Raw genomic sequence first — 24,722 nt, forward strand, 5'->3', positions numbered from 1 at the left:
CACCATTGATCCAGCTGTGCGTTCTTCATCATCTCGTCCCTCCATCTTCGTCGGCACAAGCGCTGGAAGGGAAGGCGACCTGCGTTTCCTTGGGGAGCCCCGGAGAAAACAAGAAACCCGGGAGCTCCTCCATCTTCGAAGGTCCTGGCCCCTGTTGGCCACTGGTATGCAGGCTGCATGCCGGGGGTGCCAGGAAGGGACCAGTAGTGGGAAGATGGGCCCTCTGGGGCGCCCTCGTGAGTGTTCGCAAGTTGTGGCCTGGTGTCCGTCTTTCCCTGGATGCAGTAGTTCAGAAGCTGTGTATTAAGTCGAGATAGAGCCTTCTTGAGGGAGATGGGAGCGGAGTAAAACTGTGTGGTGAGGGGACTTTATGATGACCAGAACACCCAGCAGACTCTGATTTAGAGAAATCTTTGTACTCGGTGATGAAATTCCTTTTCCCGGAGAGAGGATGCTTCTATAGTCAGAAACCTGGAGCCCTTCCAAAGCCCCAGTGGAGCAAAGACCTGGAGCTTTATTATTCGCCAGCTTACTGAAGTCAGGAAGGTAGAGATGCCCAAGGTAGAGGAAAGTAGACGCATTTTGCTGTAGACAATAGCCTCTTTTCCCGCTGTTGGTTGGAACATTCATGATCATCAGATCCTGCCGTGAACCAAGTGGGAACCAGCTCCTCCCTGCCCTGACCGAAGACTTTGGTTCTACCGGCTTCAAGAAGGCCGCGGACGGAGGGGAAAGTGTCCACTACTCTGGGGACCAGGTTGTGCTATCACTCTGTCCACTGCCAGTCCGGCTTCTCTCGTCTCCTGCACGTGGAGCCCTCCACGGCCTGCTGCAGGCTCTCCTAAAGCTCAGCTCCCAGGAACCTTCCTGCTGCTCCAGCAAACCTGGCTTGGATATAGCCCTGCACCACCTTGCTTCCCCATCCACAGCCTTTGTTGTCTGCCCGTGAAGTCCTTTGAAACCTAGCCCTGTGCACACTCCCTTTCCTGACCACTTTATCCACACGAATTTCTCTGTTCTTCCTAAACTCCTGTATAACACTTGAGGTCCATCGCTCATAATCCGGTATTTAATCTTTCTCAGTCTTACTTATTTGCTTGACTAGAGTGAGGGTTACTTGAAGGGAGAAAGAATGCTTGCTCCAGCTGCCTCCCATCTGTCACACTTTAGGGAGTCTGGGTGCATCTTGCCTTCTCCGCACCTTTTATTACCTTTCTCTTTAACCTCCTGCCGTCTGCCAGTCGTTGTTAAAGGCCCTGGAGGGGGACATGCAGTAAAGAGGACCATTCCGGGGGCGCCTGGGTGGCTCAGTGGTTTGGGCCTCTGCCTTTAGCTTAGGTCATGGTCTTGGGGTCCTGGGATCGAGCCCTACATCATGCTCTCTGCTTGGCAGGGAGCCTACTTCCTTCTCTCTCTGTCAAATAAATAAATAAAATCTTAAAAAAAAAAAAAAATTCCTGCCTTCCTTGTGTCTGTTCACTTGGCAGCATGGAGGCCTGATTCGGATTCGGAAAGAGCTACTGAGTCCAGTGAGTGGGACCTGCTTTCGAAGGAACAGAATTGGTCTAGGCAGTAGATCGGCAGGAAGGCCTGAAAGTGCTAGGTGGTAGATTTCCAAAACTGTCGGGATTTACAAAAGTGTATGAGCTAATAAAAATGCATGTGAGGCTTAAAATGCCCTCACGTATTTGAATGAAATATTTCTGACCCCTCCTGACTCCCGTACACACGAGATCCCACGCGTGTATTGCAGGCCCTTCTGTTGCCGCCCCCCGTTTTCCCAGCAGGCCTTCGGGCTGGGGGTTACCATTACCGGCTCCCCTCGGAGGCACCCCAGTAGATTCCGAGAGGCTAGGGTGCTTTCCCAGTGTCAGACTTGTGTTTAGCTGGCAAAGCTGGAAATCGGATCCGAATCTTCAAGCTAAAGAGCCAGTGCTCGCTTTGTCATTTCGTGGCTGCCTCCACCCTGATTTCGTAAAACAAGGAGAATCGGTCAGGTTCTCTAGCGATGTTTGTCTTATATACTGTTTCACGGAGGAAATGAAACAGTGCCATTATTGAGCCTTAACTATGAGCACCGCAACCTGCTCGGCACTTCCTATGCATAAACACATGTACCACTGTCCTCATAAGGATCCTGGGACAGAGCTGCTGTTTCACAGATAACAGAAACGGAGGCACACGCCAGCTGAATCACAGAAGCAGCCTCACACGGAGCTGGTGTCTGAACCCAAACTCATCGGTCTCTGGGACCTGTGCTTTTGACTGCCATCCTAGTCATACAGAGGCTTCACATGGGACAGGAGTTCCGTGGTCAGTTGTTTGAGAAGAACTGTGTACCAGCCCCCCTGGAAGAGCCCAGCACACAGTAACACAAAGGCTCTGGGAAGTCCCATGGGATGGGACTTTTGCCCCTGGCTTTCCCACATACGTGTAATGAAGGAACTTTTATTGCCTAACACTTGGTTTTTAGTTGACACTCTGGAAAATCGTGCTGCAACAGAGGGAGATTCAGAGCCTGGAAATTAGAAATGGGAGGCACGGTTCAGGGCAAAATCTGTTAAGTGAAAGAAGTTAAAAGAAGTCTCATACTGCATGAATCCAGGGTCCTGCTCTTATTGGCTATTCATTTTTTTCTTTGGGGGTCTCTCTTGCCCTTCCTGTAAAAATGGGATCATTGTGAGGAAAATTGGGTTTTTTTTTTTTTAAAGAATTTATTTATTTATTTGACACAGAGAGATCACAGGTAGGCAGAGAGGCAGGCAGAGAGGGAGGAGGAAGCAGGCTCCCCGCTGAGCAGAGAGCCTAATGCAGGGCTCGATCCCAGGACCCCAGGATCATGACCTGAGCTGAAGGCAGAGGCTTTAACCCACTGAGCCACCCAGGCACCCCGATAATTGGGATTTTAGATGCAGAAATGCTTTGTAAACAACGAAACTCAAAAGTTGTTGTTTTTAGGGCGCCTGGGTGGCTCAGTGAGTTAAGCTTCTGCCTTTGGCTCAGGTCAAGATCTTAGGGTCTTGGGATTGAGTCCTAAGTCCGGCTCTCGGCTCAGCAGGGAGCCCTGCTTCCTCCTCTCTCTCTCTCTGCCTGCCTCTCTGCCTACTTGTGATCTCTGTCTGTCAAATAAATAAATAAAAATCTTTTTTAAAAAATTTTTTTAAGTTGTTTTTAATTGTTATTTACCAGTTCATTTCTGTCCTGGTACCTTAGCACGGCCTCTCCCAGCTGTTTGAAGGACAGTTAACAGTTGTTGGATGAGTGAGTGGATTTTGCCTTCTTTGTCTCTGGGTTCTATAACTGGTGTGTTACAACTGATTTTTTTTTCTTTCAGTTTTATCAGGATCTAATTGACATACAGTGAATCTTCTTAAAAAATGATACTTTGAAAAAAATGACGTTTTGTTCCTTGAACTTTCCTTCTAAATTGTGTTTTTGCTGGTTTCTATGTTTTTGGAGTTTAATGAAATCATGCAGTTGGAAAATCAGGAACCACGTTGCTCTCATTCACTTTGTTGTACCCCAAGTTGGACTGCTAAGGCAGTTTATTTTGTATTTTTCTGACATGTCCCTGGCAGCAAGAAATTTTTTGGACAGTTCCAAAATGGTAAATTTCATTCAACAGCATGCATGTGTTGGTTTTGTTGTTGTTGGGGTTTTTTTTTTTTTAACACTGCTCATTTCCTCAGATGTGCCCATCTGCGTGTGTGTTTTTTAAAGGAATTTCTAATGTGTCACACTCTTGATGTAATTACTCTTGATGTTTCCTCTTTTCAAAGACTGTCGGGAAGAGAAACTTGCAGCAAGTTTGCATGCCAGTGCAGTTCCTTCTGATGGAGAAAGAGGTGAGGGCACTCTTTACCTGGTTCAGATTGGTCATTTGTTTCTTAGCCCTGGCCAAAAGAGACAGGGAGGAGTTTAAGACCATCTTGATAGGTGAGATGGTGCGCAAAGATCTAGAAATTAAACAGAAGTGAGCAGCGAGCAGATCCTTAGACCACCACGGCTATTCCGCCTACAGAGAGACCGTGTGGCAGCAGCCTGTTTGGAGAGGAGGGTAGGGTGGAGGGGCCCAGCGTTCCACCCCCAGCAGTCTGAGCGGCTGTGTGGTGTGCACGGTCCTAGCCCCTCACCCCTGCTTCGGTGTGGCACACCCCTGGGCCCGAGCCTCCTGGCCATGGAGATTTGGGGGGCAGGTCTGTTCTCCAAGAGTCCTCAATGGTACTTGGGCTAGGACTGTTAGGAAATGTGGTGTTTCCTGTGTTTTGTTTTGTTTTTCTGGGATCAAGAGCTATTGGGACCAAGGGATTTTAAGTCCCTGGCCACCAGCTTTTGAGGAAGAGTGAGAATGAAGCTGACAGAGAGGGAGGCAGAGGTCAGTGATGGCCAAAGACATGGATTTCTCATGGCGTCATTGACCGTGTACTTCAGGCTCTTGGCTCTGCTGAAGCCAGACTTAGTCCAGAGCCTTTATTTATTTTTTTCCCACTAAAAAGAAATTCCATCTTTCCCCATTAGTATCTGTCAGAACCTAGAGAATCCCAAAGAATATACAGGACTGGGGGTGCCTGGGTGGCTCCATGGGTTAAAGCCTCTGCCTTCGGCTCAGGTCATATTCCCAGGGTCCTGGGATCCAGCCCCGCATCGGGCTCTCTGCTCCACAGGGAGTCTGCTTCTTCCTCTTCTCTCTCTCTGCCTGCCTCTCTGTCTACTTGTGATCTCTGTCTGTCAAATAAATAAATAAAACCTTTAAAATATATATATATATATATATACAGGACTATGCAAGATAAATGAAGAGCAGATGAAAATTCTATCACTTTTCTCTTCAGGGAGGTGACCATCCCTTCCATCTTCAGAATTGCCAGACCATATTTACAGTTTTGTATCCATCTGGATGTTTAACTGAGGTCTGTGGTCTGGGACCCTGTTTTGGACTGAATTGAGTCCTCCCCAAATTCATAGGTCGAAGCTCCTAACCCCCTAGTGTGACCATATTTGGAGATAAGTAGGTAATGAAGCTTAATTAATCAGATAAGTAGGTTAATCAAGAAGGTGATTAAGGTTAAATGAGGTCATGAGGGTGGGACCCTGATCCAGTAGGATTGGTGTCCTTACAAGAAGAGATGCCAGGAGTGCTTGCACACAGAGAAGAAGGTGTGAGAGGACACAGGGTGAAGTGGCATCTGCAAGCCAAGGAGAGAGGCCTTAGGGGAAACCAGCCCTGCTGGCACCTTGATCTTGGGCTTCCAGCCTCTAGACCTGCGAGAAAGTACATTTCTGGGGGGCTTAAGCCCCCCAGTCTGGTGTTCTGTTATGGCAGCCTGAGTTGAGTAAGACCATTAGAAGAAAGAAAGGTACCATTAGAAGGAAGAAAGGCTGTTCAGGGTACTCAGGACCACATCTGAGGGACAGCTCATGAAGGCCTGCAGGGGAGCGCTTTGAGGAAGGAAGGGCAGGTTGAGAGCCAGCAGAGCCGCTTGGGTAAGCTCTGGCTCAGAGCTTGTTTAGACGCAGTGTCTGCTTCTCACTTTCCTGAAGCGCACTTTTCAGGGTCCCTTGAGGCATTTCCAGTGGGAAAGAGAGGTGACACTAAGTGCCCTCTGTGTCCAGGCAATACATAGTTATCTTCTTTTATCCATTCAGAGCTAGACCTGAGGATGCAGCTGGGATAGCTTCTGTTGACTCAGCCATGAAGTGCCCAGAGCTCATTTACAATATACTAAGTGACACCATACTCAGCTAGTTGGAGATGACCTCCCTTTTACAGATGAGAACAAACCTAGAAAGGGTCAAAACTTGGTCATGGTCACCAGGGAAGTTAGTAGCAGAGCCAGGACTAGAACTCACATCTACTAATTCCTATTCTGTTGCCTTTCTTCCCTGGCCCCATAACAAGGGGAAAGTATGGACCAGGGAAGGCTGTGCAGAAATCAGCCCTGGATAGGATGCCTGTGGATGGAGAGCTGAGGGCTGGATCCTGGGCACCTGCTGAGGGAGCCAGAGGCACTGGCGACCAGCTCCGTACGTTTAATAAAGCACCATACTGAGCATGCCCTGTAGAATTAGGAGAAGAAACCAGAAATTTAAAAAAGTTGTGGCCGGTGGAAAGAATTGCTAAACATGAGCAAAGCTAATACAGCAGGTTTCAGACTAACTGATCTTAATCCTGCTGTTCTCTGGGCTGACATTCCCAGCTCTGCTGGGCTGCAGACGGATGAACGCCCTGACCTGCCATATCAAAGAGCAGGGGCGAGGCGGTGAGGGACTGAGGCCAACGGGCATGGTAGGCCAGTACCACCACCCCTTTAATGCCCACTTGGTCATGACCACCAGGGCTGTGACACATTTGCGTTTCACCTGCCCCTTTAAACATTTTTTCTTTTTAATAAGTTCTATTAATTGAAAAATTAATAACAGCTCAAAATAAAGAGCTCAAACAGAATAATACTAGAACCTCCACTGAGATCCTTAAGGACTTGGCAGAGGCCCCAGCCGGGGTGGGAAGCTGTCTGGGCTGGTCTCAGGCACAACTTCAGACCCTGTGTGCCCTGGGATTTCAGTGTGTGTGTGTGTGTGTGTGTGTGTGTGTGAGAGAGAGAGAGAGAGAGAGAGATGCTGTCATGAAAGAATATGGCTGTGTTTACCCACAAGGATTAGAAATTCGGTAGCAAGTTTTAGTTTCTTGCTACTTTCACGACTTCCTTTGGGTTATGTCAAATACAGCAAGGACTGTCCCCTCACGTAACAGTTTAGAGAAGGAAATAATCATTAACCAGGACACCGACTGAGCTATGAGATGTGCAGGAAAAACAGATGGTGAAGAAGAGTCGGGCTTTTCGGAGAACCCACAGATGATAAACGCTGTTTAAACAGGGGTCCTCGCCTACCCCATAATTTCAGGTTTTCTGGCTTTCCCACCATTGGTTAAGATGAAGTTCAGTCATTTTCGGATTGCAACAATCTTGTTAGGCTTCATAAGGTGGAACTTGAGATAAAATGAGTAACGTGGGTGTGCAGCACAGATAGAAGAGCAGCGGAAGTGTCCGGGAAATCCATGCGAGAAAGTTCCAGAGAAACAGCCATGGTGAGGCCCATCCCCCACACAGGGGTGGCCAGTGGTTTCCTTGCCGGGAATCAGCTGGCGTCTTAGCCCATCTCTTCTTTCTCGCTGTGCGTCTGGGGGTGCGGCCGACCCCGCCGCCTCGCGCTTGGCCTTGATGGTCTCTGGCCCCTGAGCGCGCTTGCCTGATGCCTCCACACAGAGTGGGCGCGACGCAGGCACTTTGCTCCCCTCTGCAGACTCCCACAATCTCCATTTGTTTCTCTGCTTTCTCTGTCCTGCTTGGTTTTGAGCACTCTGAAATTATTGTACTTGTTCCTCTTCTGAGCTCCTCCTTCCTCCTGGATGGTGACACACCCGGCCGTTCCTCCTCCGCCCGCGTACTCTCCCTCTGGCTAGACCGGCCTCCCGCTTTGGGCTGCACTCGGGCTACACCTGTTCCTCTTGGATTCTCATTCCTTCTAGTTCTGTTTTCCACTCGTTTTGACTTGCGGCGCTCGGGCACAGAGAGGGCAGAGGGTGGCTGCTCACAGCTCTTCAGAAAGCTCACCTGGACAAACAGAACCAAACCGTAAAACACAACCTGACTCCCACACAGTGAACACAGCTCATTCCCAAGAAATTAAGCCTTTTTATGGATCTTCCTGTCCTTTGGCTTTTACAGTTCCCCAGTCTGCACCCAAGTGGGGCTGGCCAGACACCTTCCCTAGCACTTAGGGACCAAGAGGAAAGGTCTCTCTTCGGCGCTTCTCCGCTTCGCCGTTTGTGACCTTTACTGCCCGTCTTCCTCGTTTGTTGGATCCGCAAGTCGTTCTGTGCCTCAGTTTCTTCCTCTTCCAGGTTGGTATGATACCGCACGCAGGTTCCACAGCAAACCAAATAATGTGTATAATAATGATAGATACGAGAGCACGCTGTAAGGTCGCGGTGCTATTGCTGCAGTAATAGTAGAAGAATGTATAATAAACAGTAATATGTGTTTAGAAACTGTTGCACTGTCTTTGAACATGAACATGATTATTACTGACAGTGAAGGCCCTCCTTCCATTGTTCCACTGAACTCTGAGACCAGGAAAGCAATCAGTATTAATTAAAAGGAGAAAGTTACGGTTGGTAGAGCAGAGAGGAAACTTTTGAAAAGATACTGAACTTCTTTCCGGAACTCCTGGTGTAAGATGATGCTCTACTTAGCTGTGAGCCGTAGGGCAAGCTCTTCCCCCAGGCTTGTAATGTCCTCCTTTGAATATGGTGACGGATAACCTCGTCTACTGCACAGAACAGCAGTTTGGATAATTGAATGATGTAATACATCTGAAAGTACTTTGTAGACTGCAAAGTGTGATGCAAACATAAAAAATGCAGAATGTCAGCCAAGGGAGCAATGAGGCAGAGCGTGCTGTGGTACGCAGACCCGGGTTCAGGGAGGCTCAGAGTGGGCTGTCCTCATGTTTACTGGACTTCATGATGACAAATTGAAGGGCCCAGCACACAGAAGGAGCTCAGTAAACGTCTTTAAAAAGAGGTTATAGGGGCGCCTGGGTGGCTCAGTGGGCTAAGCCTCTGCTTTCGGCTCAGGTCATGATCCCAGGGTCCTGGGATTGAGCCCCGCATCGGGCTCTCTGCTCTGCGGGAAGCCTGCTTCCTCCTCTCTCTCTCTCTGCCTGACTCTCTGCCTACTTGTCATATCTCTCTCTCTCTATCTCTGTCAAATAAATAAAATCTTTTTAAAAAAAAATTTTATTAGTGGTATGTCCTGGATGTGACATTTCCAATTTCAATTGAATATTGCCAAACAGATTTCACCCTGAACTTTGACCCCGTAAATAAATGCATCTGACTTAGTGTATTTTCCCTGGCATTTTTGGTGAACTAGTTTTTCATGTGCCAGTTATAATGCCGACTTAGAAAATTCCATCTGAAAGCTCTGCTTTTAATTTGCAGAAAATAGAACATTTCATAAGGTGGAAATTAGATACTCATTGCTGGAGAACATAGACCAGTGCTGTCCAGCGAAGACAGCACAAGCCACAAATGGGAGCTGTGCGTTGGAGTTGTAGATATTTAGCAGGCCATGTATGCACTGCAGGTGTGGAGCAGGACGCACACATGCTTGAGGGTGCACAGGGCACTTGGGAAAGAATGTGCATGAGAGGAGTGCCCAGTACTCGTACCCAGCACAGGCGCCTCTCGTCTTACTGCAGTTCCCTGATACCACAGGTTGTTTTTCCAAATTGGATGTTCGTGGCAATCCTGCTGTCTCCTGGTGCCGTTTTTCAAGAGCTTCACGTTTTGGTAATTCTCACAATATTTCAAACTTTTTCATTATTACATTTGTTATGGTGATCTGAGATCAGTGATTATAACTCGCTGCAAACGCAAATGATGGTTAGCATTTTTTAGCAATAAAGTATTTTTAATTAAGGTATGTACATTGTTCTTGACACAGTGCGGCTGGACACTTCCCGGCCTACAGGAGAGTGTAAACGGAATCTGTGTGGGCATCGCGGCGTTGCAGTAGTCACTCGATCGCGGTGGGCTGGAACTGAACCCACAGTATCTCTCAGCGTGTGCCTCTGGCTGCCTCCAGCTGAGGGAGCTGGGATCGGAGGCAGATGTTTTATTCTCTTTTTAGGTTTTTTAAATTTTTACAACATGTAACATTTCTTAAACATAGAGATTTTGTGGGGCGCCTGGGTGGCTCAGTGAGTTAAAGCCTCTCCCTTCAGCTCAGGTCATGATCCCAGGGTTCTGGGATTGAGCCCCACATCGGGCTCAGCCCCACTCTGCTCAGCGGGGAGCCTGCTTCCTCCTCTCTCTCTCTCTGCCTGCCTCTCTGCCTACTTGTGATCTCTCTCTGTCAAATTAAAAAAAAAATAAAAAGAGAGAGATTTTGCTTAAACACGTTCACAAACACACAGAACAACAGCCCCTTGCTCCCGGATCCCACATGAAAAGTGTCCAGACGGCTTTGACCAGAATCTCGGGAAAATAAATGTGGGTTGAGCACACTCGGGCTGGGGCTGCAGAGAGGAGCCAGCACGGGCCCCGTGCCAGCTCGCCCAGCCCCTCAGCCCGCTGCACTCCCCCAGCTCCAGCCGTGCCCTGCAGAGGCGCTGGCCGTGGGCCGCCACACAGGCTTCCCAGAGGACAGAACCACGGTGACAGACACCGATGGACGTGGCAGGGGTGTCTGCCCCTGTGTAGGCCCCTTGTGGGGCTCCCAGCGGTGTCTCTTCTGAAGCAGTTTGGGCAGAACCTTGATCATGGGCACATTTCCTGTCGGCAAACTTAGTGTCATAAAGACGGAGATTGGGTGAAAGTAGAGGCGGGGTGTTACTAGTAACAGCTGAAATGTTTCGTGATGAGTGACAGTTTATGAACTCCGTGAGGCTCTGGCAAAGGGAGAAGTTGCATTGAGTCACTGTCTAATAGATGACTCTGTGACCAATGACTTCGAGAAGTTTCCGCTGGAGTGTTGAGTGTGTGGACACCCAGTGTGCAGACGCCAGCAAACCTGGGTGCCTCTTGTTAATAGGAAAGATTTTAGTGGCATGTGTCAACGACAGATACGTCGGTTCATAGATTCTGGCCTGGATAATGGGATTTTGTTGTTGTTGTTGCTGAATTTTTAAATCCTGAACTCTGTTGTTAGCTAGATCGAGGCTGATGAGCTGGAAGTGGAATCCACCGGAAGCTGGTGGGAGAGAGTACCGCAGGCTAGGAAAGGAGTGCCAGATGGTGGCCGTTGCCCAAAGGACGCACACCTAGGGTCATAGGGAACGTAATTCCCCCTCTTTAAGAAGACCCCGGTAGCTTGTAAGTGAGAATGAGGCCACAGGGACAATTTTGGCTTTGTGGCGGAACAGTGTATCTCCTGCAGATGGGGACAGTCCCACTCAGTACTCACGGTGCCGTCCGTGTAGGACCCTTCTGGACACACCCATGAGTGTGCTTCCTAAGTGACGGACCGGCGCCCAGGGCCCTGCGGGAGTCCGCTGGCGTTGGTACAGACCCCGTTACTATGATTAATAAAGCAGAGTTCTCAGCGTCCCATCTCCCGAACACGCTTCTCTTGCCAGTGAGGTGGTCTACTTTTCAAGAGCCTTTCCCATTCCTTGTTGTATGCAATCTTCATTAGTAGAGTAGCAGGGAAGACACTGAGACTGAGACCAGTCGAGGCTTAGAATAGTTCTGGGGCGTCCACACCAGGTGTGCCCCGATGGCCCACGCACCCAGTCCCTCATGTGGCAGAGGAGGGGAGCAAGGCCCTGAAAGGTGACCGGGCTGCCAGAGGCCCCAGAGCAGGTGTAGTCTGTGTCCCACGGCCCAGCACGGGGCTCGCCCCGCAGCACCCTGCCGCAGGCATCTGGAGGCCTGCGGGCCACCACCACCACTGGCCACACGTTGGTGTACCATTTGTAACAGAAATGTCAGCATGAGGGGGAATTAAATTAGGTATCTGTGCAACTGCTTGAAACAGCAGTCTGGAAACTTTGGACAAAGATTTTTTAAGGATTTCGGTTTCTTGAAAAATAATTCATTAACAAAGTGATTTTATGTCCTTTCAGCCCAGACTAAGGAACTACGCTATCCCAGCTGCCCTCCTAGTAATGGTTTTTGTTGGCCATACTTGAAAGTAGTGTCATTGGCTTCAGGACAAGAAAATTTTAAAATAGAATGGACTCCATTCAGAGCAGGCAGTGCTCCTGAAGGCGGTCTTCTGGCTCTGTCGGGATGGGCGGGCATGCCCAGACTAGCCAGGGACTCTCCTGCCATTAGATCCCTGGTCCTGAGACCCAGGGAGTGGAGCCCAGTCTGCAGGGCCTCTCTGTTCCTACGTCGGTTCCGCAGCTTCTGAGGGCCTGCCCTCCTGTACCTAGTTTCTCCTTTGAGCTCACGGCAAAGTCCCTTCAAGACTTGTCCTGCCCCCCGTGGACCGCAGGCAAGTCAAGGAGCAGGCGTCTGGGGCGGCGCTGGCACGAGGCACCTGCCGCCTGCAGCGGTATGCACCAGGGACTTCTCCCTCTCCTCAGAGCTCTGGGGCCTTGGGTAAAGCCCTGCACTCTTCCAGGTCCAGGAAGTGAGAATATTCATTTCTGCTTCGCCCCATCCCTGGTTGTGATGCACCCAGCTTCTTCAAGTGCAGATCGCTATAGAGCTGAGAGAGGGGGCTCTGTCTGAGAGCAGAAATAGACCGACGGCTGCCCACTTCCTTCCTCTGCTGCTTCCTGTCCCCCCTTTCTCTCTGCCGTCCTCGCTCGCAGCCCTGTCTGGTGCTGGGCTCCTGCATGGAGACGTGACTTTTTCTTGTCCCGTCAGTCAGCCGTGTTGTCCTCTGTGCTCCTTTCCCGTGCTGTCCAGCTGCAGACCCCTGCCCCTGTCACCTGGGAGACCTGTCTGAGATGCTGGGCCATGGGAGACCTGCGTGCGGGTTTCAGCCCTGTCGTTAACCCACTGCAGCCTTTGGGACTAATTGCTTCTCACGTGCGGGCCTCAGTTTCCTTCACAGCAGGCTTTCGCGGCCTAGCGCAGTTGACACCGGGTTGGGTGACTCTGTTGTAGGGGCTGTGCGTTGTGGGATAGTGGGATAGTGAGACAGCTTCCTTGAAGCCACTGCTTTGTGATGCAGTAGGGGTCATGGTCATAAAATCAGTGCCCACTCTGCAGACCATTTCCAGTATTAAATACCTTCTGGAACCTGGTGCACTCTCTCCTGCCTTAATCCTCTCTGTCCACACTCGGTCTTCACAGTCACCTTCTCTTCCTGCCCAGACCGGCGAGGCCTAGCCTCAGTCTCCCACCCTGTGCTCTTCTCACCTTCGAACTTGCCACATCGCATTGTCTTCTCGAGAGCAGGGATCTGTTTTCTGGAACTGGATATCCTTGGTGTTCGGCAGCATGCGTGTCCTTTAATCGGTGCCCAACACATGTTTGTTAAATGGATAAATCTCTCACTTGGGTGCAGTGCTTCTCGGTGTGCAAGGCCCTCTGCCTGTCCGTCATCTCCACTGATCTCTCCAGAACTCTGTCCGCGGGGAAGCCCTGGAGTCACTACTTCCCTTTGGAGGGAGCGCAGCTCAGAAGGGAAGAAGCGGCGCGGGGAGCCTCGAGTCCTTCCTTTCTCCTGCTCCTTGCTGCTCACGTGAGGAGCTTGGGGAGAGACTAGCCTTAAACCAAAGTGTTTTCCTGCTCTGTCTTGCCCTGGGTATGTTAGTACCACTAAATCCGTCAGTGATGTCTGCTCTCCCTGTGTGTCTGTGGTTAACCAGTGGAATGAATTATGGAATGAATCGGTGAATTCCTGGAATGCTCTGAGCCCAGTGTGAGCACTGATGATCTTAAGTAGTTTTGACAACTTTTTCCTCCAGCCATATCCGAATCTCATGAAAGCCAGGTTCACTTCCAGCATAATTAGAGCAGTAGGTGACCCAGAAGCAGCTCAGAGCAGAAATAAAATCTTCAGAAAAGACCTGTCTGATTTGATATCATTTTTTTTCTTATCTTGTCACTGAAAACAAGGGTTGAAATTTCAAAGTGAGGGATCCTTTTCTCTTTTAAAGGCCTCTGAGACAGTGAGCCTGCAAGACTGAAAACCTAAAGGGTCAGAGGAAGCCCAGAGACAGGATTTGCAAGAAGGCATTGGGTTGTTTACTTTTCAGCAGACACAGTGCTGATTAAGAATTTTAACAGATAGTGAACAAGAATCCTGATCTAAGCATCAGGAGGCTTGGTTTGCAAATGCAGCTGTGCAAGCACTGTTTGAAGCCTTGGGCAGATTTCTTTCTGTCACCTGACCTCAGGACTTTCATTTGGCCATTAGACCCAAAGACAGAACGAATCATTTGTTGAACATAGAGCTGACAGGCCGTCTTTGGCAATCATGCAAAATCAAAATCAAAGCAAGTCATTTTGTCCAGTCTGCTACAATTGGCTGGATGGCCTATGTCAAACAAAAGTAGTTTTCTCTGAGGCTCCCCCCTCCTGTAAGAAAAAGTGTATCTTATCCATCCCAAGACTCCCAGTACCGAGCACAGTGCCTGCCTGTGGCCACTGCCCCTGTCATCTGCTGGGGGTCACGTGAAGGAAGGACCCTTTCTTTCCAGGGAGCTCCATTTCAGAGGCCCAGAACAAGTGTTGTCATTTTCGATTTATCTCTCCAGGCTAGACACCCCATTTTCCTCAGCCTGTCCTCTCGTGTTAGGATCTCTGTTGGCCTCATCGGCTCAGTCCCCCTTCCAGAATGTTTTCAGGTTGCCAGTACCTCTCGCATTGTGATAACAATAACTGATCTTAGTATTCCATGTGCAGTCCAACCCGCGGAAAGGCGTACATACTCTACAGCCTACGTCACAAGATAGGTGAGTCAAGGACCCCATCACTGTCTAGTTGAACTAGTTGTCTAGTTCTCATGAGATGTGTGTGCAGTACCGACCAGCGTGCCTGGGGATTTTTCAAGATGACTTATGGAGATGTTGGACACTTAGATGGAAAAGTCCAGAAATCAGTTGTCAGTTGATGGCTGGCAAAGGCCATTCAGTGGAGAAATACTGTCTTGTCAACAGAGGGAGTGGGAACAATCAGACATTGATACGCCAAAAAAAGGAACTTAGGCCCAGTCCTCCCTCGTCGCACCCAGGCTACCTTGAAATGGATTCTAACCCTGAATGTCCAGCCATGGCACTGCTGGACAGAAACCTGCAACAGCCCTCGTGACCACGGGGCTGGGCAAACAGCCCACATGCATAAGAGCAAAAGCACCATCCACAGAAGATGAAGTAAGGCAAATTGGACTTAAATTAAAATTAAAAATTGTCACTCTGTAAAAGATGACGTTAGGAGAATAAAAAGACAAGAAATGTATTTGGAGAAAACATTTGCATATCACAAGGCCTTGTCTTCAGAATTTGTAAAGAACCCTCAGAACTTAACTGTAAGAAAACAGCCCTGTGTTTTAAAATGGGCAAGACTTTGGTAGACCTGTCACTGAAGAGGGTATACAGATGGCGCACAGTCACGTGGAAAGATGCACAGCACCAGCTGTCATTAGAGAAATGCAAATTAAAATCACAACGAGCTTTCTGCATCCGTGTTAGAATGGCTGAAATAAAATATTGAGGACACCAGAGGCTGATGGGGTTGCAGAGCAGCAGCTGGTAGGAAGGAAATGGTACAGCCATTCTGGAAAACAGTGCAACTGTTTCTTATAAAATTCACCATTTAACCCTGCAATCTTAGTCCTCTATGTTTGCCCTATGGAAGTGAATACTTATATTCAATAAAAACCTGTACGTGTGTGCATGGCTGTTGATAGCAGCTCTGTTTATAATGGCCAAGACCAACTCAGACGTTCATGAACTTAATGGAGAAACAATTTGTGATAAGCCATACAACAGAATACTAGCTGGCAAAAACAAAACAAGACTAAATTAAATCATTGAATAAACACAGCAACTCAGATAAGTCTCAGAGGCGTTAATGCTGAGTGAAGGAAGCTGTCATAAAAATGGTTACATGCCGTAGCTTCCAGGAGTGTGGCACTCTCCAGAAGGAAGGGACTGCTCTGGAGGACGCATCAGTGGCTGCCAGGAATACGTGGAGGGGGTGAGGGTTGGGGTGCCACCCCAGGACAGCTGGAGGGAGTTTGGGGAGGGATGGAGGCAGTCTCCCGTGCCAGGGATTCCGCAGATCTGTACAGGTGTTAGAGTCATACAAATGACCTATATCTGAAACTAAACATGTGGACCGTTTGCCTACGTTACAACAAAAAGTTCTGAGAAACAAAAACCCCAGTAATTTGATGAAAAATGGTTGCTCATTATTATGTTCCTCTGGATTGATTTTATTTGTCATCAGCTAAATCTAACTGAGTGTCCTGTTTTCTTCAAATGCTCAGTAAAACCATTAGAAACCATTGAGAGGAGGCAGGAGGTTTGGAAGCATTAAAGTACTCAGTGTATGGCTTGAGAAATGAGTAGTTGTCAGATCGAGTTCTTAGACTCGCCCAGAAGCCTGAGCACGGGCATTACACCTGCTGTGTTCTGGGGAGGCCTCTGTAGTCAGAAGTACCCTTGCTTCATTGTATTTTCTCTTCACTTTCTGGAAAGCTGAAATAATTTAGAACCATCACCCTGGATGAGGTCCTTTCTACTGAGCACTGTGGGATGATTCTCCAAGAATCCTAAAGTCCCCCTGTTAATTCATAATTCATTTGAAAGCATTTTCCATCTGCATTTGGAACATTTAAAAAAAAATTATGTATCTGAAAGAGAGCACATGCAGGGGCACAGAGAGGGGCAGAGGGAGCAGGAGAGAATCTGAAGCAGACTCCACGCTGAGAGCAGAGCCTGATGCGGGGCTCAGTCTCGTGACCCTGAGATCATGACCTGAGCCGAAACCAGGAGTCAGATGCTTAACCGACTGAGCCACCCAAGGTGCCTCTGGAGCTTCTTTTTTTTTTTTTTTTTTTTTTTTTAGATTTTATTCATTTATTTGACAGAGAGCGATCACAAGTAGGCAGAGAGACAAGCAGAGAGAGAGGAAGGGAAGCAGGCTCCCTCCTGAGCAGGGACCCAATGCAGGGCTCCATCCCAGGACCCTGAGATCATGACCTAAGCCGAAGGCAGAGGCTTAACCCTCTGAGCCACCCAGGCACCCCTGGAGCATTTTTTAATAATGACTTTATTGAGATACAATTCACAAACCGTGGAGTTCCGCCCAGTTCAAGTGTACAATTCCACAGTGTTAGTATATCCAGTCTTGCCACCATCATCACAGTGTATTTTAGAACATTTTGGTTACCCTAAAAGCGAGCACTATACGCATTGGCAGTCACTCCCCAGGTTCCCCTCAGCCCTTTCCCCCAGTCCTAGACAACCTCAGATCTGCTTCTCTCTCTCTTTTTTTTTTTTTAAGATTTTATTTATTTGTTTGACAGAGAGAAATCACAAGTAGACAGAGAGGCAGGCAGAGAGAGAGGGGGGAAGCAGGCTCCCTGCTGAGTAGAGAGCCCAATGAGGGACTCGACCCCAGGACCCTGAGATCATGACCCAAGCCGAAGGCAGCAGCTTAACCCACTGAGCCACCCGGCACCCAGATCTGCTTCTCTTTAGAGACTCGCCTGCTCTGCTCGTATCACATAATGGCTGGCTGCTTCCTCTGCCTGGACTTCATGCATCACTGTTTGAGGTGTTACATTGTTCAGGTCCCTCTGTCCAAAGCAGGACTGACTGTAGCACATCCTCCTCGAGGGGACACAGAGATGTAACAAAAGCAGCAGTGGGCTGGGGGACTGAGAACTGGAGTCCGCACTCCATTTTCCTGGGCTCAACAAGGGTTGTGTTTGGGGAGAGAGGACCAGGGGGGAGGGAAGGGGCCTTAAGTTACCTTCTGCGTCTTTTGTAGTTTGAGTTTTCTAACTTTAAACAAATAAACTTTAAAATAAGGGCTGAGTGGGTAGCTAATGGCTCCCACTTTTTTTTTTTTACTTTGTATCTCTCTATTTTTAAAAATATCCAAGAAATCATGTATTTTTGTCTTCACTAGGATTGTTTATTTAACTCTTTATCCCCCAAATTTTTCAGTTACTTTACAGAGTTGCATCTATAATACATACATACATGGTCATGATTATTTTTCCTACTAATTAATATTCCTCTAGATCCTTGATCATGTCTTTCTCCTTAAATTCTGTTTGTCCAATATCAGAATTGCTAACATGGTGTTGTTTTATTTATATTTGCCTTATAACTTTTCCATTTTTGAAGTTGCATTATTGAATTATCCTGTTGTTTTAACTGTCTTGTGTAAACTGCTTGACTCTGGTCATTGTTTTTTATCAAAGCCAAAAATCCCTGTCTCTCAACCAGTGATTTTTAACCCATTTGTGGTAGGTCCCTGCTATCACATGAGTGCAGCTGCCTACAGACCAGGCCACGTGTGTTCCTGAGACTACCCGGGCAAGGACTGTGTGAGGAAATCCATTCCCAGAGTTGTGGCTTCCACACGTCCTCCATCCCGACACGGAGCTGTCTGGCAGCTTGCCTGTGACGTGCTGCCTCCCCTTTCTCCTGCCACCTTTCAGGATTCTTCTGTTCTCACCCGAGCAGAAGGGCACACCACCTGCCTTTCCAAATCTTTTTTTTTTTTTTTAATCTTACTTCTTTTATTTGACAGAGAGATCACAAGTAGGCAGAGAGGCAGGCAGAGAGAGAGGGAGAAGCAGACTCCCCGCTGAGCAGGGAATCCCGATGCGGGGCTCCATCCCAGGACCCTGGGATCATGACCTGAGCCGAAGGCAGAGGCTTTAACCCACTGAGCTACCCAGGTGTCCCTGCCTTTCCAAGTCTTAGGAAGATTCAGTGCCTTGGGCTCTCCCAGCAGTCAGCAGACCAAACAGAGGACTCGTGTGAGGCTGCATTGGCCCTGAAGGAGAGTTTCTGGAGAGCAGGGGTAGCGGCTGTGGAGAATGTTGAAGAGGGAAGCCTCCATTTCAGCAAGGCCCCCGACTCATGGCCAAGCACCACACCTCATCTCTCTGGTTGTCTGTTTAAAATTAAAGACTTCAGAGATGTTGTGCTCTCACTCTGAGGTATATAAGCACGTGTGAGTTGGAAAATTAGTCGAAAATTTTTTTATAGCAAGTAGACTTGATGTGGCTGAACAGTTTGACTGAGTAAACAGGCTCTGCCCATTCAGTTTGCTGGCAGACCTTCATCCACTGAAATGCTTAGGGATGGCTGGCTGGCTCAGTTGGAAGAGTGAGCAACTCTTGATCTTGGGACTGTCAGTTCGAGCCCAGCACCGGGTGTAGAGATTATTTAAAAATAAACTCTTTAGGGCGCCTGGGTGGCTCAGTGGGTTAAGCCGCTGCCTTCAGCTCAGGTCATGATCTCAGGGTCCTGGGGTCGAGTCCCGCATCGGGCTCTCTGCTCAGCAGCGAGCCTGCTTCCCCGTCTCTCTGCCTGCCTCTCCATCTATTTGTGATTTCTCTCTGTCAAATAAATATAAAAAATCTAAAAAAATAAATAAATAAACTCTTTAGTGGTTCCGGGGTGGCTCAGTCAGTTGGGTATTGGGTATTGACTGTTGTTGTCAGCTCAGGTCCTGATCCCTGCACTCAGCACAGTCTGCTTGAAATTCTCTCTCTCTCCCTCTCCCTCTGCCCTTCTGCCTCTCCCCAGCTTGTACGCACACTTTCTCTCTCTAAAATAAATAAAATCTTTAAAAAAAAAAAAAAAAAAAAGAGCTGGGGCACCTGGGTGGCTCAGTCAGCTCAGCATCTGCCTTCAGCTCAGGTCACAGATCCAGGATCCTGGATCGAGTTTCATGTCTGGGTCCCTGCTCAGCGGGGAGCTGCTTCTCCCTCTGTCCCTCCCCCTGCTCATGCTCTCTCTCTCTCTCTCAAATAAATAAATAAAAACTTTTAAAAAATAAAAGAGCTTAAGCTCACATGTTAAGTTGTATTCGTAAATTCAACATACTTAATGCACATATACTACGTATAATGTTTCTAAATGTTAAATACCTTGCAACCATCTCAGGAAAAATTACAGATGCCACCAAAAAAACATGCAACAGGATACATAATTTTCCTAAATATTTCTAGAGGGTACTCAAGCGGAAAAAAGTGAGAGATGAGAGTAATAGTACTTGCTTCTGCTATCTTATTCTATATTTTGTCTCTATGTGTTTTTTAATGCTTTTTCTCCTTTTTTTTTCTCCTGCCCCACCTTCTGGGTACATATATTAAATTTTCTAAAAATACAAATTCAAAATCATACATTCTATTTTCATTCTCCTGCTTGCTACTCCTAACTTACTGTGACCTCTGTTCACACTTCTTCTTTTTTTTTTAAGATTTTATTTATTTATTTGGCAGAGGTACAGAGAGCGCACAAGCTGGGAGAGCAGCAGGGGGAGTGGCAGGGAGAGGGAGAAGCGGGCTCCCCACTGAGCAGAGAGCCCCATGCGGGGCTCAATCCTGGGACCCTGGGATAGTGACCTGAGCCGAAGGCAGACACTTAAATGAGCCACCCGGGCGCCCCACTTATACTTATTATTTGTTGTCGTTGATTTAAGGCTCTCGGTGTCCATGGCCTCCTCAGTCTTCGGTTTTCTCTCCCCTCCCTCCGTTCCGCGCAGACTCATACCTGCGCATACAAGGACTGGCGCATCTGGAATTTCCCTCCTGAGTTACAGATACGCTTTCCTTAAAAATGGCTATTGATTATTACTGCTTATCAAACAATTAAACCTCAGGCAATAAGAAACTTTATTAGATCTTTGCTTCCCCCAGTTGTTGTTTTTTTTTAACTATTTTTTAAAACCATCTTAATCTGCAATTCCGTGTTACTGAGTACATTCTCAGTGTTGTGCAACCATCACCACTATCCGGTTTCAAAACATTTTCACCTCCCCTAGAGGAAGCTTCATACTCATGAAGCAGTCTCTTCCCATGCCTCCCCCCATTAATTATATTTTTTTAATGTTTTTTAATGTTTTGACATCTTTGGGGAACCTTGCTACCTAGGGAGAGGCTCACCGAGCTAGCTAATTCCTATAGACAGTAAACTGTTAGGGGGACCCCATTTCGGGTACGAGCCGACCCATTCCCAGTCACATCCCCACCCCCTCCCTCATCTGACTCACAGTCCCCAGGCCAGGACTTCCCCTGACCGAAGCTACCCTGAACAACTAGGGACAGCCCCTGTCCCCTCTGGCCTGTGGGAATTATTCAAACTAGCAATTCTAATCTGCTTACCCTGCCCTGCCTTTCCCCCAGAAACCCCCAGAATGGCTGTGGCCTGTTCTTTCCCCTTGCTCCTTCCTGCCTCCTGACAACACTGGTGCTTCCCTAATACCATGCCTCTTGTTTCACGGGGGAGCTGAGAGTCACATTAAACTTTCCTTTTGGTGGCATTGTCATCATTCGGTCACCTTTATAGACTAAGACCCGGACACAAAATATTGCTGCCACCCACAATGACATTAATCTGTGTTCAGAAACAGAGATCAAAATGTATTTCTTATTATATATCACAGGTTACTTCATTTGTTCTTTCTCTTCCGAGTCTTATATAGTGCTTGCACTTCTCAAAGATGTTCTGATTTTCCCCTGTGAGTTCATCATTATTTCTTTGGAACATTCAGTTGACTTGGGTGGTAATGTCTGTTTATGCTGCAGATGAGTTTCGCCAGGAGCTTGGTCGCGATGGAAGTTGGGGCAGAGTACCCTGTATTGCAGAGCAGATTCAAGCATTCCCTTTCCAGATGCTGACATTTGAAAAACAAGACCATGTCAGTACCCTCTCTGTACAATAGTAATAGTAATTCACATACTTCCTGAGTACCGGTCTTTTCAGCAGAACAGCCTAACGAATATTCTGAACACACAGTATGTATCCCAAGAATTGTGCTGAGCGCAACTGGTGATAAAAGATGAACAAAATGTGGTAGCCCCTCCCTAAAGAACAATCATCTGTGACAATTAAATGGATAATATTACAAACTGCAGGAGAAACACCACAGAAGGAATAACGTTGTCTATCTTGGGGCTCGATAAACACTTCATTGAAGAGGTGATATGTAAATTGGGTCTTGAAGGGCAAAGCCAGGTGTGACTGCCTTTGGTCACGCAGCATTGCTGGGAGATTTTCATTATGTGTCACTGATGGTAACTAGTTCTGTGCTCTGTCCCCTTGTCCTCCACTCCAAGGACACGAGGACCTTCTACTCAGAACACTGTCTTTTTTTCTTTTTTTCTTTTTTTTGACACAAATTCTCATGAAAAACTAGTAGTAGGAAGCAGAATTTTTTTTCTGTATTTCTTAGTCAAAGACCATTTTACACTCAGACATCCCACCAAGAGAGTAGAAGAGAGAACAGTCTGTTTACAGAAAAACAAAACAAAGATTCACGGAAGTTAAGTGACTCCCCCAAGCCACAAAACAAGCCTTTGAATTTGATCTCTTAAGTAAAGTGTCCTATAGTGTGGTTCCCTGATCTGTCATCAACCATTCTTCTCTCTCTTGGGATCTAGATACATGGGAAACATCTCTTTCCATCCAAGCCTATACAGTTGACGCTTACTGAGCATTTACTATGTTCAAGATGCAGAGCCAGATGCCTTAGCATTTAGTATCCCGCGTGAGACCATCCTGTTCGTTCATTCGTGTGGTCATCAAGCAGTCAGCATTAGCACCTGCTGCATCCTGAAGCATGTACTGAGTGTCGAGCTCAAGTCATAGTAACGTTATAAGGTGCTGCCTTAAACAGGACATCACTTAACACCCTCACTGACTGGTTCTTCAGATGTTAACAGTGCCTGTCCTATTTTTCCTACATTTTCTATTGCCTTGACACTATTGAGTTAGGAATTGGTGTTGTACCTGCATTCATAATTATGAATATGGACATTCCTTTCATTGAACAGATGAGGAAACCAGGATTGAGAGTGGGGAAATAAATGCCCAAGGATGTATGGGATATCAGTAATAGAGCATGGGCTAAAATCCGTATCTCATAACACCCCAGCGGAAAATCTTTCCATACTTCTTAGTCCTCATAATTTACATAAGTGCATTCTTAAAGCTAGATGACAGGGTTAAAAGAATGCCCTCAGAAGGGTCACTCTTACCTCTTTTCTATCTACGGAAGCCAAGAAGAGTCAGTAGAAACATGCCTGGAGGACCGTGGATGGAAGGGAAAGGCATCTTCTTACAGTGAAGATGTTGACACGTAGGCTGGCACCTTCAGGAAATGCTCAGAAAGTGAAAGAGAATACCCTTTGGTAGTTTAATAATCATTGACTTCTGCTTCAGACCATGACACAGGAATGATCGTAGACTTACTCTCCTGACCAAAAAAAGGGGGGGGTAAAAAAAAAACTATGAACTGAACAAAATATATGAAGCACCTGAATATACGGATTCTGAAACTCACATAAGATATTAAATTCTTGCTGTTTTCAGGCATTGATAGGTAGCACAGGGCTCTTAGTCTTGAGTCAAGAAACACGGTAAGTCCCACAATGGCTCTGGCTTTCTGCCTGGGGCCTCTTTCTGGTTTGGGCACAGAATGGTGGGGCTCAAGCTCAAAGTTGAGCTCAGACGGCAGATAATGGAATTCAAGGCTACCAAAATAGCTGGGTGTTGCAGGACAAAGAAATAGAGAAAAGGAACCCTTGTGGTAAGAGCAAGGATAAGAGTTTTGTGTGGGGATTCGCTTTGGGTTGTTGGCTGAGGGCTGGCTGGCTGTGCATGTGTGGAATGAGACTTGTCTGTGAGCCCTGGCACAGGTTACCTGCTGTAGGGCTGAGGACTGAATGGCGATGCCAAGTTCATGCAGTGCTGGGAAACCTAGGAGAGTCCAGTCGCCTGAATGAAGAGACCGCACCGAGGTCCTCAAGCGTCCGGTTAACTTCCCAGAGCAGCCATACCGTAGAGTGGGGACTGTGCCCTTGAGTAAGGGCCATACCCTGGGACTAAGTTCAAAATGGAAATACAATTTTAAAAGACTTTAAAAAATTAAGGGCGCCTTAATTAAAAAATTAATTTAAAAAAATTAAGGGTGCCTGGGTGACTCTGTGGGTTAAAGCCTCTGCCTTCAGCTCAGGTCATGATCCCAGGGTACTGGGATCGAGCCCTACATCGGGCTCTCTGCTCAGCGGGGAGCCTGCTTCCCCTCTCTCTCTGTCTGCCTCTCTGCCTACTTGTGATCTCTCTGTCTGTCAAATAAATAAATAAAATCTTAAAAAAAAAAATACACACTTGACTTCACCAAAAGAATCTGCCAGTAATTTACCTGCCTGCCAGGGCAAATTCAGTGCCTCTAAAGAAAGACTGTATTACCCAGACTCTCCGCACTATGACATTACAGTGCTTAATATACAATCATAAATTAGTGGACATAGAAAGAGTCAGAAGGTGTGGCCCCTACTTAAGGGGAAAAGCAATCCGTAGACTCTAAAGTGACTCTGAAGTTTGAGTTTGCCGGCAAGTACTTCCAAGTTGCTATTATACATATGTTCAGAGACTTAGAAGATGGATAAAGTAAGCAAATGTACAGAGAAATGGAAATGGTAAAAAAAAAATTAACAAATAAAAATTCTGGTACTAGAGATGAAATTTTAAGATTTTACCACAGGAGATCAAAAGTGGATCAGAGATTGTATTTAAAAAGGGCTAGTGGGGGCGCCTGGGTGGCTCAGTGGGTTAAGCCGCTGCCTTCGGCTCAGGTCATGATCTCGGGGTCCTGAGATCGAGTCCCGCATCGGGCTCTCTGCTCAGCAGGGAGCCTGCTTCCCTCTCTCTCTCTGCCTGCCTCTCCATCTACTTGTGATTTCTCTCTGTCAAATAAATAAATAAAATCTTTAAAAAAAAAAAAGGGCTAGTGGACTTGGATACTGGTCAGTAGAAATCACCTATTCTGCAAACCAGGGAAATAATATTGAAAAAAATTAAAAGCCTTGGTGACTTTGTGGGATGATACCAAGATGATGGGTGTGGTTGGAATCCCAGAGGAAGAGGAGAAAGGAAATGGGGCAGAAGAATAATGCTAGAAGAAATAATTACCAAAACCTTCCCAAATTTGCTAAAAAACCTTAACTTACATATCCAAGAAATCCCCCTCGCCGGGAAAATACAAAGAAAACCACCCTTAA

At 47.3% G+C, this 24,722-nt stretch overlaps 1 protein-coding gene and 1 long non-coding RNA gene across 3 annotated transcripts in view; one reads left to right on the forward strand and one right to left on the reverse strand.

Moving 5' to 3' along the window:
* EVL (Enah/Vasp-like) overlaps positions 1-24,722 on the forward strand; it is a 139,634-nt gene that overhangs the window by 44,933 nt on the left and 69,979 nt on the right. The gene's annotated exons all lie outside the window — the stretch shown is intronic.
* On the reverse strand, positions 20,317-23,554 carry LOC123390145. Its single transcript, XR_006604771.1, has 2 exons — positions 22,698-23,554; positions 20,317-21,334 (listed from the first exon to the last, which is right to left on the reverse strand). It is a non-coding gene; the product is annotated as an uncharacterized LOC123390145 (long non-coding RNA).

The sequence above is a fragment of the Mustela putorius genome, unplaced genomic scaffold (assembly GCF_011764305.1).
Source record: "Mustela putorius furo isolate JIRA1106 unplaced genomic scaffold, ASM1176430v1.1 tig00000129_pilon_pilon_pilon, whole genome shotgun sequence".
Taxonomy (NCBI): Eukaryota; Metazoa; Chordata; class Mammalia; order Carnivora; family Mustelidae; genus Mustela; species Mustela putorius.